The sequence below is a fragment of the Microcebus murinus genome, chromosome 9, assembly GCF_040939455.1.
Source record: "Microcebus murinus isolate Inina chromosome 9, M.murinus_Inina_mat1.0, whole genome shotgun sequence".
Classification (NCBI taxonomy): Eukaryota; Metazoa; Chordata; class Mammalia; order Primates; family Cheirogaleidae; genus Microcebus; species Microcebus murinus.
This window is the reverse complement of record NC_134112.1, coordinates 42,617,773-42,626,972: the sequence shown is the minus strand read 5'-3', so window position 1 is coordinate 42,626,972 and position 9,200 is coordinate 42,617,773. Positions and strand designations below refer to the sequence as shown.

At 36.0% G+C, this 9,200-nt stretch overlaps 1 non-coding gene across 1 annotated transcript; it reads left to right on the top strand.

The window, feature by feature from the left end:
- The first annotated feature begins 7,438 nt into the window (after window positions 1-7,438).
- LOC142873207 (small nucleolar RNA SNORA43) lies at window positions 7,439-7,578 on the top strand. The gene has a single exon (XR_012921248.1). It is a non-coding gene; the product is annotated as a small nucleolar RNA SNORA43 (small nucleolar RNA).
- The last annotated feature ends 1,622 nt before the right edge of the window (window positions 7,579-9,200 follow it).

Below are 9,200 nucleotides of genomic sequence, written 5' to 3'. Positions count from 1 at the left end.
TTATGTTTAGATAAATACAAATGTTTATAGCAACAGTATAGTTGCTATAGTAAAATAGCAACATTTCAGGCTTGAATATAATCAGATTTTTGTGCAAAAGGTCAAATCTTTCTCTTTAAAGAAAATTCAATGAGAAATAGAATAACTAGCAATGAGTCAAAAATTAAACAAACCTGACAACTATTTCTCATAATGTTAACATTAGTTCTTGTATATTCTAATTAAGAATAGTAAGATAATTTGTCACTTTGTTTTATTTGGCTTTTTTGTGCAATTTAATGTATCAAATAAATTCTTTAAACTTAATTATGTGGATTGACACATTTAAAGAATGTTTTGTCACCTGAATTGTTTTTACCTTCTTTAATAATGTAATATGAGTTGTATCTCAAGACTGAGTTAGGAAAAGCCCCAAAGTCAGACTCTGGCACTTCAGAAAAAAAGAATTAGTGGCAAGTGTCAACAGAATTGATGTATAAAATGACAGCAGGGAAAACCATGCAATTGCAACACTGTGGAAACTAAAACCATATGATTGAAGAAAACTATGTTCTGTCATGTCTTACATTTTTGAACTTGTCAGAAAAAGTTATTTATAACTGTAGTTTTTTAAAATAAAATAAGTATGACCAATATATTTATGGAGAGAGCTGTGACTAAGGTTGTATCTCAGGTAAAAAACTGAAAATCAGATTGTCTATTTCTCTCCAACATAGACACATTCTCAACAAGAGATTTAATAAGCTTTCTGTGCAACCTCCTAGTGACTTACCTCATTGTATGTATTCCCTTATAATCGTGATTTCCTTAAAATTTTTAAGTCAAGGTTAAAACTTCAATATTTTTTACCATATGGCTCAAATAACTGATGAGATATAGAACCAACCCTGACCTTCCCCATATTCTATCCCTAGATAATGCTTTTTGGTGAAGGTCAAATAAAAACAATTTAAGGCAAGAGTATTTATACCAAGAGCATTCCAGAGCAGTTAGCTGATTTTAAAAATTCAAAATGGGAAACATACCTGCACACACACACACACACACACGCCATGACATCCTTGCTGTGGTTTCATCACAAATGTCAAAATTCCATAAATACATTTCGCCTGGGTAATAGCAAGCAGGAGAAACAACTCCTAGATCCTTCAGACAGGCAGCTCTCACTGGGATCACATTGTCAATTAGTTATGAAGGAATTTGTCTTGTGTGCATAAATAGGATGTATGAGGACAAGGAAGGAAATCTGACTTTATCCCCTCAGTGAAATCATGCATAGGGGTACACAGCGTGGACAGAAGAGGTGGGACACAGTTGTCTGCACGACAATAGAAGGGACCTGTGTCAACTTATTATCTCCAGGCAAAAACTTTCCTACCATGATCCTATTAATATTATAGTGAATAGTTTTACTATATTACAAGCCCTATTGCTTTTTTTTTAATTTCAGCATATTATGGGGTTACAAATTTTAAAGTTTCAAATAATGCCCTTTCCTCCCTCCCCCTACAAGTCTGATCTTCCAGTGTGACCATCCCCCAGATGGTGCACATCTCACTCATTATGTATATATACACCTGCCTCCTCCCCACTCCCACCTGCTCAATACCCAATTACTGTAGTTCCTATGTGTCCACTTAGGTGCTACTCAGTTAATATCAGTTTGCTGGTGAGTATATGTGGTGCTTGTTTTTCAATTCTTGGGATACTTCACTTAGTAGTAAGGGTTCCAGCTCTAACCAGGAAAATACAAGGTGTGCTAGATCACTGTTGTTTCTTAGAGCTGAGTAGTATTCCATGGTATACATATACCACATTTTATTAATCCACTCATGGATTGATGGTCACTTGGGTTGTTTCCACAGCTTTGCAATTATGAATTGTGCTGTCTAAGCCCTATTTCTTAAACAAATGAACTCAAACAAAAAACCATTATACATATTTCTAAAATGCACAGGTTTCTCAACAGGTCAGCTAACTCACAATGGCTTGGTAACAACTTGTGCTACTAGTAGAAATCCCAATGTCTTTAAACTCTGATTTTTGGGGATATTTTATAAGAGGCTTAGCATAAAAAGATATATATTAAATATATGTATTTAAATAGTTGGCTACTTTATATGTGCATATATAGTTTTGAAACTATTTAGCTGTTCTACCAAAGAAAAATGGCTTTGTTTATTGCTCAAAGCATTTAAACTTTCATATTTTATACTTTTTGTTTACTTTGAATCTCTAGATTTGCATGGAAGACATCCAAAAGTTGGAATCTGTGGTCTTGAATTTTCAGGCTCCAAGTATTTACATTCTGATTCTTTCCTTGACAACGTTGCCTGCTTTATGCTGGTACCAACAGGAGGCTTTCGGAGAAACACATCAGCTGGGACTATATTTACGCTGAAAAAGATGCCGCTACAGATAAAGTCTAACTTTTTTTTGAGGCATGCTGCCCATGACTTTGGCTATGTGCCCATCCTAAACACTGAATATTTAACCACTGATTTGTGGAACATGACAGTTTTCCACACACCAACTTGGCATCCAAGCAGAGGTTGGACTGTGACCCACTTTGAACAAAGGACCTATGCGGGCCATTGGTTCTGGAGACCCTCTAAGGGCCTCAAAAAGGAGCGAAACACACCTCCTGTTGTTCCACCAAACAACTAAGGGCTCTCTTCTTTTTTTTTCTCTCTTGGGAGAAACAAATAAGTTTAGCCAATTGTGGCTATCATTTACTTAGAAAGTCACACAAAATTACTTGCCATCTTTTCCAGAAGACAATCTTGGCACTGATGCAAGAAATGGTCACACTGGCAACATCCCTGGGAGAGGTATCTCTGTCTGAGAATGATGTTGTTTTTCAGTGATAGCCAGAGACCTCCCCAGTGAACCTGGCTAACTGAGGTGTCACGGTGGGACGGGACTGTTCCCACAGCCTCGAATCCCGCCTGAGGGAAGCATTATGGGGCCTGTTCCTCCCTTCCATCCCTAACCTCTGAGTCCAGAGTCACTCAGATACTTGAAAGAAAGAAAAATCACCCCACGGAGAGCTAAAAACTGTGAGATTACCTGTTTTTTAATGTTATTTTGAAGAAAGAATGAAGAGGCAGTAGAAAAACCCTTTGTTTCTGTCAGTTTCTAGAACTTTGTGCCTCACTATTTTCAAAGGACCCAAATTCCTTCTAGAGAAAGAAGTCAACCATGATTTTGTCCAATGCCTAGAGCAGGCATGTCTACTTCCCCCAGTGAAGGCTGAACTTTCTCTCTCTGCTGCAACTAGTATCTTGCTCAGTAAATACTTGGAGGGTGGAAAGGAGGACTGATAGGTTAAAAAGAAAAGAAAAGAAAAATGCTACTTCCAATTCTTTTATCTGCACAGTGAAAAACCTCTATTTGTGGTATTATCTTGAATCTAAAGGGCAAGACAGAAATAGACTAATTCTCATTGAGAGTTATGGGAAAATACAAAGAGGTATTTATCAATTTACAGGTGACTAGCTTAAGTCCTTTTTTGACTTTAAAACAACTGAATGCTTCTGAAATGCTGTAATTCAATGAATATCAGAACCCTACCAGGAGATTTTAAGGAATGCAGATTTATTTAGCTTTTTATTCTCAGAGAAAACAAGAATACGTATCAAGCAGGAGCCTATTGCTGCAAACTGTATTGTAAAGCAATAATCTGACAACAATAAAAAAATTGTTATCCTGTAGCTTGCCTCACCTTATTGAAAGAATGGAGGAATTTATTCAAATGATCACTTGAAGTAATCAATAGATGAAAAACAAAAAAAACAAAAAAAAACAAAAAAAAACCCAATGCAGCATAATGAGGAGAAGGACCTGGCTGCTATTTAAATGCTAACAATCATGAAGCTTCTAAGTGTAGGAAGTGAACCTTTCCTCCTCACCTTGGACAAACAGACAATAGATTTCACTTAATTGTATCTCTCCATTTTATTTCAGTGGGAACCAGAGATTATTTGAACTAATATTCCTTTACCCACATGGTATCCAAAAGACTGCAAAATATCTGGAAAACAGCTCAATAGAGAGATGGAAAAGAAGAAAATTCATGGAGCAATTTGCTAGTATCTGCTATCACTAAAATAGGTGTATAATTATGACACTTAAATAATGGAACACAACGGTAAATGGCACACTTGTCAGAGAAGATAATGCATTAAGTGGATGATAGGAGAGGGCTATCAGTATTCCACCTAATTTTAACTTGTTCTGAAATTTTGGTCCAGGTACTAAACTAGTATTACATTTCTAAAGTGCAGTTTCTTGGGTTTCATCATAGAGATGTCAGATCTAAACTTTACTTTGGTTGCCTTCCCCCGGTGGTCTGTCACTGAGTCTTGGCTGAGACTCATAATAAAGTTGGCAGTCAGGTGTCAGAATCTCCCCACATTCCTGGCATTGTGCACAGAGTCACTGCCTCCTGGCCTCCTTCTACTGCAGGGGCATATGCTAGGACTGGCTCCTGGCTTAGTGCACAGCAGGGCAGATGCTTATGTCAGGATCATGTTCTCCCTGTTGAGAACACCTCATTTTTTGCCTCAACCCATTACTTCCAAACTTGCTAACTAATTTCTAGATTTTTCTTGTGCTGATCTGGGCCTCGCCTTGATTTCATCTTTCCCATGAAGCAAGCTCTCCCTCAGTAATGGCTCTAAATCATCCACATTTCTAGAATATATTTGCCACCCTCAAAGCACTTTGTGCTTCCTGCCTCACATCACAGAGACCTACGCATGTACCTTAGCCTTAAACCCATTAAAGATAGGTCTTTGTTTTTTTAAAAAACTCCTATAGTCTTACCAGTTAGTAAATCCTTAAAACATAAAACAACAAACGCTAAGTAAATACTCAGGGATCTTACCTTATAAAACATACTTCTTTAAAAGTAATGTAGATTTCATTTTAAATACCTACGAACACTAGCTTTTTCATGAGATCCTATATTGACTACTTTTATTAAAAAAATTGTCCTCTAGTTTCCTTGAAAAGCTTCTTACATAGATAGTTTAAAGGAAAACTCACAGAGGATTTGAAATCCTCTGGAAGACACTCAACTGTTATCATAATAATTTCTTCTGTAGCAAATTTTTTTGCCAAACAACATTTTTTTTTTTTTTTCTGTATCTGTAAGAGATTGTCAGCCTTCTGTTTAGAAATAGAAATCACAGGCCGGGCGCTGTGGCTCACGCCTGTAATCCTAGCTCTTGGGAGGCCGAGGCGGGCGGATTGCTCAAGGTCAGGAGTTCGACCAGCCTGAGCAAGAGTGAGACCCCGTCTCTACTATAAATAGAAAGAAATTAATTGGCCAACTGATATATATATATAAAATTAGCCGGGCATGGTGGCGCATGCCTGTAGTCCCAGCTACCCGGGAGGCTGAGGCAGAAGGATCACTCGAGCCCAGGAGTTTGAGGTTGCTGTGAGCTGACGCCACGGCACTCACTCTAGCCTGGGCAACAATGTGAGACTCTGTCTCAAAAAAAAAAAAAAAAAAAAAAAAAAGAACTAGAAATCACAATGTTTTACCAACCTATATGTATATGTAAGCCATGCAGTTGGTTCTATATCCCAGTTTTAAAGATGATACTAATTCAGGAGTTCTGGTTTGTTGCTTCAAATGTTTATTCAATTCCCTAGATTATAATGATCTAAAATCTCTCAGGAGTCTAGACTAGAACATGGTTTCTCAACCTTGACATTTTGGACCAGATAATTCTCTGTTTTGAGGTGGGAGGGGGGAGTTGTCATGTGCATTGTAGGATGTTTAGCAGTACCCCTGGCCTCTACCCACTAGAAACCAGTATCAAAATACTCTGAGTTGAGACAATCAAAAATATCTTCAGATATTAACAAATGTCCCTGGGGAGAAAATTCCGTTTCCTTGTGATTCTTGCACCAGCAGCAATAGCATCATCTATAAGCTTAATTAAAAATGTAAATTCTGAGCCTATCCTGACCTGGTGAATCAGAATATCTGGAGTGGTATCCAGGAAACTAATTTTAAAAGCTCTCCAGATGATTTTGGTGCACACTGAAGTTTGAGACTCACAGAGGTCCAGATCCATTGAGAAAGGAGGGATTTTTTAAAAATTCCAAAGTCCAGGTCACACTCTAGATTAATTAAATTATAACCACTAGTAGTAGGACACAGGCATCAATACACTTTTAAGCTTGCATATTGGCTACACATTGGAGTCACCTGGGGAACCTTTAAAATCACTTGCAACTGGACCCAATTTCCAACAATTAAGCAAGAACCCTTAAGTTGGGATCCAGCATTGGGTCTTTTTTCCTCTCAAGTACAATGTCCCTGGTGATTCTGGAACTTAACAAACACTCAGTAAAACTTATTTTTTTTTCCATAGCAAAAGCTTATGAGATTAAACATTTAAAAACAGATCTTGGCCCAAGGACAGGCATGCTTAGCCCACCACAGCCACCACTAGAGACCAAAGACTGGCCTACCTGGTGTCCCAGTCCCTAGTAAAACTTCACCACATCCCCCATTAATAACCATACCCTAAGCCATTGAGAAAATTGCTGATAGCACGGAGACTGTTTACAGCAAAAGAAATCATATGATGACTACAATACAGCATGCATCCAGAATCAAAGCTCAAGTATCCTATCTAACCAATAATATATATACATCTTCAGAAAAAAGTTCTTCTCTACAAAAAGAAATTCAAAAAATTGGAAGAAGAAACTGTTACACCAGATGCACAGATATTAATGTGAAAACAGTGGAAGCATTGAAAAAAAAATACAGAATATGACACATCCAAAGGAATACAATTTTCCAGCAACAGATTTCAATCAAAAAGAAATTTACAAAATCCTTCCAAAATAATTCAAAATACTGATTTTTAAGAAGCTCAGTGAGATACAAGAGAATACTGAAAAACAATACAAGGAAATAAGAAAAGCAATTCAGGATATGAAAGAGAAATTTACCAAAGAGATAGATAACATAAGAAAGGACCAAATAGAAATTCTGGAACTGAAGAATTCATTAAATAAAATACAAAATACATTTGAAATATTCAAGAATAGACTAGATGAAAGAAATAATCTCAGAAGACATGAACACAGGTCTTTTGAAATAACCCAGTCAGACAAAAATAAAGAGAAAAGAATAAAAAAGAATAAGCAAAGCCTACTTAAGAGATACCATGTAAAGTGACCAAATATTTGAATTTTCAAAGTCTCAGAAGGTGAAGAGAAAGTGAAAGGGTTAGAAAACCAATTTAATAAAATAATAGCTGATCCCCCCACCCCCAAGTCTAGCAAGAGATTTAGATATCCAGCTACAGGAGGCTCAAATATCCCTAAACAAATATAATTCAAAAGGTGTTTTCCATGGCACATTATAGTCAAACTGTCAAAAGTCAAAGACAACTGCTTTGCAGATGCTGTCCTAGACCTGCCAGCACCACAGGTGTGGCTGTTCTGCTGTGCCTGTGACATGGGAGCAAGGAGAAAGTGGCTATCTCTATACTCAGTGTTTAGAAACAAGTGAGTACTAAGAATTATTTCTTAGTATTCACATTACTTAGGGGAAAAAAGTCTAAGACAAAGAGAGAATTCTAAAAACAGCAAAAGAACAGTATCTAGTCACTTATAAGAGAACCCCCTTAGACTAACAGTGGGTTCCTCTGCAGAAACCTTATAGGCCAGGAGAGAATGGCTTGGATGATGTATTCAAAGTGCTGAGATTTAAAAAAAAAAATGTCACCCAAGGATGGCATATGCAGCAAAGTTACCCTTCATAAATGAAGGAGAAATAAAGACTTTCTCAGAGAAGGAAAAGCTAAGGGAATCCATTACTACTAGACTGGCACTACAAGAAATGCTTGAGAAAAATCCTACTTTTGGAAGTGAACAGACAATATCTCCCATGAAAACACACAAAAATATAAAACCCACTGGTAGGCAAACACACAAATAAGGAAAAGAAAGGACTCAAATGTTACTGCTACTGAAAACTACCAAACCACAATGTTAAACAATAAGAAAGGAACAAAGGATATACAAAATGATCAGAAATCAATTAATAATATGACAGGAATACCTCATATACAATAATAACCTTGAATGTAAATGTATTAAACTTTCCACTTAAAAAATACAGACTGGCTGAATGAATTTAAAAAAGACTCAACTGTTGCTGCCTACAAGAAACTCATCTAATCTACAAAAACATACATAGACCAAAAGTGAAGAGATGGAATAAAGATATCCCATGCAAATGAAAACCAAAAGTGAGCAGGAGTAGCTATACTTATATCAGATAAAACATACTTTAAACCAAAAACAATAAAAAGAGACAAATAAGGTCATTATGTAATGATAAAGGGATCAATACAGCAAAAAGATGCAATAACTTTAAACATATATGCATCCAACACCAGAGCACCCAGATATATAAAGTGCTTTAGATTTATAAAGGGGAGATAGTTTCTGATACAATAATAGTTGAGGACTTCAACACCCCACTTTCAGCATTAGATAGATTATTGGGGCAGAAAATTTTAAAAAGAAACATTGGATTTTAACTAGACTTTAGATCAAATGGACCTAAGAAGCATTTATAGAAAATTTCAATGAACAGCCACAGAATACACATTCTTCTTATCAGCTCATGGAACATTCTCCATCATATGCCATATGTTAGGAAATAAAGTAAGTGTCAACAAATTTTTAAAAATTGAAATCATATTAAGTATCTTCTCAGACTATAATGGAATAAAACTAGATATCAATAACAGTAGGAATATTTGAAACTGTACAAATATATAGAAATTACACAACATGCTCCTTAAGGAAATACTTGAGAAATCAAAAGTTTCTTGAAACAAATGAAAATCAAAACACCACATTCCAAAATGTATGGGATACAAAAAAAGCAGTGCTAAGAGGGAACTTTATAACAATCAGTGCCTACATCAAAAAAGAAAGATTTCTAATAAACAATCTAGTGATGTACATCAAGAAACTAGAAAAGCAAGAACAATCAAAACCAAAAAATTAGTAGAAAGAAAGATGAAAGCAAAACTAAACAAAATAAAGACTAAGAAAAAAAATACAAAGAATAAAAAAATGAAAAGTTATTTTTTGGAAAGATAAGCAAAATTGATAAACTACTTGCTAAATTAACCAAGAAAAAAACAGAA